The sequence below is a fragment of the Carassius gibelio genome, chromosome B5 (assembly GCF_023724105.1).
Source record: "Carassius gibelio isolate Cgi1373 ecotype wild population from Czech Republic chromosome B5, carGib1.2-hapl.c, whole genome shotgun sequence".
Taxonomy (NCBI): Eukaryota; Metazoa; Chordata; class Actinopteri; order Cypriniformes; family Cyprinidae; genus Carassius; species Carassius gibelio.
In genome coordinates this window covers 27,404,642-27,409,959 of record NC_068400.1, presented here as the reverse complement: position 1 = coordinate 27,409,959, position 5,318 = coordinate 27,404,642, and the positions used below count along the sequence as shown (strand labels likewise).

At 34.7% G+C, this 5,318-nt stretch overlaps 1 long non-coding RNA gene across 1 annotated transcript; it reads left to right on the top strand.

Moving 5' to 3' along the window:
- The first annotated feature begins 331 nt into the window (after positions 1-331).
- LOC127958154 (uncharacterized) lies at positions 332-1,488 on the top strand. The gene is made up of 3 exons (XR_008153987.1): positions 332-544; positions 977-1,231; positions 1,394-1,488. It is a non-coding gene; the product is annotated as an uncharacterized LOC127958154 (long non-coding RNA).
- Positions 1,489-5,318: the final 3,830 nt, after the last annotated feature.

Below are 5,318 nucleotides of genomic sequence, written 5' to 3'. Positions count from 1 at the left end.
AACGATCAAGATTAAATGAGCTTATGATTAAATGAATAACAAATATCTGCCAATGGGCCCAGAAGAATCAACTTAATTCAAAAGGATAACACGTTTTTATTTCCCATTGACAGATATTTGTTCTCGTTTTAAGCATCAACTCAATTTATTCATTATTTATATCCCCAATGTATCAGGATTTTGGGATGTGTAAAATAATAATACTGAGAATTTGTTTTTATTTTATTTTGTGGGACTTTCTGCTCTGATTTAAGTCAATGAACACATTTTAAGGCAGGCAGAAATCATGATATTGGTTACACTCTAAAAAACGCTGGGTTGTTTTTTCAACCCAACTGCTGGGTTGAGGCCGTTGGATAGGACTTTGGGATGTTTTAACCCAAGTTTGGGTTGAAAATAACTCTCTTTTTTAACCCAGCGAGGCTGGGTTGAGGACGCGGACGTGAAGGAGAGCACGCACGTCACGTCAAAATCGTACGTCTCCAGTGCGAGCAGCCGCCATTTTCTCAGCGTGATAGAAGCGAGAAGCGAGTGAAAGACTATGGTAAGTAACGTTAAATATTCAAAATGTAAAGTTATCTTTTATTGTTTACCCGGTTTTATGAAAGGCGGAAACAAAGGAGCTTAACGTTATATATATATATAAAAAAACGGACGCCGTTTTCGCCTCGGACACGGAGGTCTTAACTGCCTCATGTATCGTTACTGAACGGAGGATGTACTTTTAATATAACGTCTGTGAATGTATTTTGTCATATTTACATAAGATTTTACATTATCTGTACTTTTTGAGGCGTTAACAGACGGTTATGGTCACGGTTACGCTCATGTGAATTTGTCTTTTTTTTTCGCGGTTAAACTGAATGTATGTTTGTCTCCTAAAGGAAACGGCATTGTGTAGTAAAGACTAGCATAATTATTTTGAGGCTGTTGAAGTGGTAACTGTTAAAAGTATGTTTTACATGTAATGTTTCAGACTTGTCCAGCTCCTGTCTTCATTGTCCTCGCGCTGAGAGTTAAAGACACAGAAGCTGTTTGTGTGAGGAGTCACAGACCTGTGTGAGGATGAGGAGGAGGTGTTCTTCTGAAGAGAGGGACAGACGGTTTAAGGAGAGTAAACTTCAGAATAACATCAAGTTATCTTTATTTTTACTAAGACTAAAATAATGTGTGTGTTTTTTTTAGATGTTGAAATCCAGAGACAAGATAACTTCATTCTTTTGAGACTGATGTAAGTTAAATTATTATTACTTTTTTTTTTTTTTTTGAAAATTAATGTTTCTGTTGTGTCCTGCCTTAACTTCACATTTTGATGCAAAAACAGTGTGATTGTATATATGTATGTATGTATATGTTAATATTTTATGGAAACCATTGATGTCCCTCTTTGCAGAACTCAAACTAACTGGAGTTAAGGACACACAAGTCTGCTTGTGTGAGGAAGTGGTTTTCTCAGCTTCTTCTGAAGAGAGGGAAAGATCGTTTAAGGCAAGTAAACTTCATAATTTCATGTTATCAGTTGTTGTTTTTTTACTAAGAGTAAAATAATGTTTGTTTTTTGTTTTTGTAGATGTTAAAAGCAAGAGACATGGGAGAGCATCATTCCTTTGAGATTTTATGTAAGTTATTTTAAAAAAATAAATTTTTCTGTTGTCTCCTGCCAGTTTACTTCACATTTTGATGCAACAACAGTGTGATTACGTGCTCATTTCATTAAGACCATTGATGTCTGTGTTTTTTATTGCAGAACTCAAACAAACTTTGGAGTTGTCTGATTTGGAGAGTCATCATTCTTGGTCTTCGCTCTTATGAGGTAAAGTTCACACAAAAAATAATTTACTTGCCCTCAAGTCATTCCAAACCTATAAGACTTTTGTCTGTCTTTACAACATAAATTAATATATTTTTAGTTTTCTCATAATATTTGTTAATCCATTTATAGTTTAGATAATCAGTATTTTCAAGCTTCATAAATATAGAGTTATTGTAGAAGTAAATTCTGATATTTTTATATGAATACATCTTAAATTATATGATAGCAAACATGTATGTTCAAAATAAAATACTGGTCTCCCAGACGAGCAATGGAGGACACAAAAAGAGAATATTAAATATATTCATACGTTTTCCAAAAAATTAGCAGATTTTGTATGAGTCTGGAAAAACATGAGGAGAGTAAATTATAAACATTTTAATTATTTGGTGAACTAACGGTTTGAAGAGCAGCCCTCCATGTACGTGAATATTGTGAGGTATGTGAATGTCATGACTGTTTTAATGTTTCAGTAAAGAAGCTTTCTGAAAGCAATATTTATTCAAACAATATCGCATGTCCTCACACTAGTGCTGCCATTATAGCATTCTGGAGCGCTGTGGTGGACTGAGACATTAAACAACCGCACAAAGTGTTGAAACTTTAAAACCGATTATTTACCTATCCTTACGGATGTGAATACACCTCTACCTGAAAATGGATAGTTTAATTAAATGTTTAATTTTTTCAAATGTGTTTCTCTTAGGCCACTGATGAAGAACAGGCGGTGACTGGGATGAATGCTGGTCAGAGAGGAGAATCTTCTTTCCCCTAAACTGATGCAGCGGTGGTTTTAAAGAAGGACGCTGCCCTGGATGATGTAGAAGATGTCACATGCTGTGCTGATGGGGTTTCTTCATGACTACATCAGTTATGCTAAAGAGATCATGAAAATTGACTGTGATGCATGATCTGTATTCATGGACTATGAAACAAACTGTAAGTGTATAATTTGTAAAAAAAAAAAAAAAAAAAAGTTAAATGCTTTTTCTGTGTTTAGTAGAAGAGTTTACACTCTGTCATTCATACACCTGCTCACATTCTTTCACACACACACACACACACACACATGCGTCTGTTAAATGTTATAATATCAAAGTTAATGTTGTGATTTATTTGTGTACTGTCATGCCAGAATAGTTGGGAAAAAACCTAACTAATTGTAAATTTATTGTATGTGTTTTCGTATATTTTTATACAATATATACAATTGAACAAAGTCCAAATTGATCTTAAGTTATATTCATCAAATGTTCAATGCTTTGTTTATGAACTCTGTAGCTGTTAATGCCATCCTTTTCTGCATTTCTTCTAACATGTTACTTTTTGACTTTTCTCTTGTTTTTAATAAATATTTTCCTTTTGGTAATTATTATTTGTGTGTAAAAGTGATATTTAAAATGAACAACATTTGTAGGTTTAATGCCTAGCTCAATTTGGGTTAATTTTAACGTAGAAATGCATTGTTTCCCCACATGGCTGCACTCTGCGAGTTTATTTTCTGCCAGCAGGAGGCGCGAAGAGCGGGAGAGGTAGGTTTCTCCGGTAACGGCTGCAGAGCGGTGCTGAGCTCACAAATGCTGCCTTATCAAGCACATGCGAAATGATATCGAACATTTTCTAAATACAGTAGTTTTCCTTCTGAAATACAGTGATAAAAAAACACCCGCTCTGGTTTTTTAAACCCTGCAATATAGTCATTTTAAACCATAAAAAAGGCAACCCAGCAGGCTGGGTTAAATATGATAACCCAACTGGTTGGGTTAAAACAACCCAGCGCTGGGTTCGTCCCTTTTTGACCCAGCGCTGGGTTGTCAAAATAACCCAAATTGGGTTGTTTTCAACCCAGCAGTTTTTAGAGTGTACATTTATCTATATTATTATTATTATTTTCTCTCTCTCTCCCTCTCTCTTATATATATATATATTTGTATTTGTTGATACTGAATATACTGTAGGATTAACTACTATGAATGGCTATTTTCCTTACCTTTCCATTTAGATGAATTTTGCCTTCACCTAGCACTCACTTAAAATTAATAATTAAAAACACTGTTAAATATGATCTATACAAATTATCGATATTTCATATTTTCCAATATTTCCAATAAAAAGTTGTTCATTTATAGAATTTAAAACTATTGTATTAAACAGCTTTATTTTTTCAGCAGAGAGAGGCTAAATTGAGTAAAAAGCAAAAGAGTCAGGCCAGTGAATACTGATGCCCCATATTTGAGCTTCAGGCAACTGTCACAATCTCACTTGAGTCTGAATGGCAGTTCAAATTTTTTGTTTACCAAATCATTCAAGCCCACAGGTCTTTGCTCTGCAGGTATCTGCCTCACTTCCACACACAAAGACACACACACAAATCCCTCCAAACTTCAGAGTAATCCCAGAGGACAACTTTATTGTTACGGTTTTTAATTCTTGAATTGAAACATTGATACTGAATATGCATAAAGCTGTGAAGTAGCCTAAATAACCAGAAGCCATGTTAAATATTCAAATATTACAGTCGCTCACAGAGGATAGCCAGTCTAAGGAAGCTTTGTCTTTTTTATTCGTACAGACAGCATAATGAGACCATTGTGATATAGCCAGTCAAGGTCAAACACAAATAGAAATCCAAAAATATTCAGGAGGCAGGTGTCTCCTTGTTCCTCTAATGAGAACTCATGTTCTTCTGAGATAGAATCAGGTTAGACACAGGAACCTTATCCCAAAAACAAAACAAAAAAGATCACACAGCATGGGAGAGTAAAGTGGCATTGTATAAATATTTATCTGTCATAATGAGTGACTCAAAACTTTGTAGAAGGTCAATAAAGTGCTTCAATTTGACGATGAAGCATTGGAAAATACCAATTTGTTAATCAAATGCTTGAAGAAGTCCTTGAAAAGAAAACTCTGAAATAAGTGCAATGTCCTCTACATTGTGGTCATCCAAAATTATCTAATGAGAATTACATACAGCAATTCCATTATTTTCCCATCACCCCCACCACGTTTGGCTTTTATGTATAGAAATAAAAATTATATGTTTAATGGGGCTATATGTAGAATTACGAACATTCCTGTTATAAGCCTTGTTAAGTGAACCGCAGTCATCAATTTATTTGCTTTAGCTCCTGTGTACATGTAGCAATGCAAGATACTTAATGTGAATCAGTTAAAAAGTAACACATAAGTGATGTAACATTACTTTCCATAAAAAGTAAGTATCAGTATGTGTCATGACCCTGGACTCATGTTGTTGCGTTTTCATTCCTCATGTTCTCTGTTTGACTTAGTTTCTGTCTCGTATTAATTGTGTCATCATGTTTAGGTGTGTCTTTTCAGTTACCCTCTTTAACATTCCCCTTATAAGTTTAAATCTCTTCGGTGTTTGGTTGTCCAGTCTCGTCTATGTGTACATGTGTTTCTGCCTTCACCTTATGGATTACCCCGTTTGGATTATTAAAGACTTTCTATCATCAACTGCCTCGTTTACATGCTTCTCTCC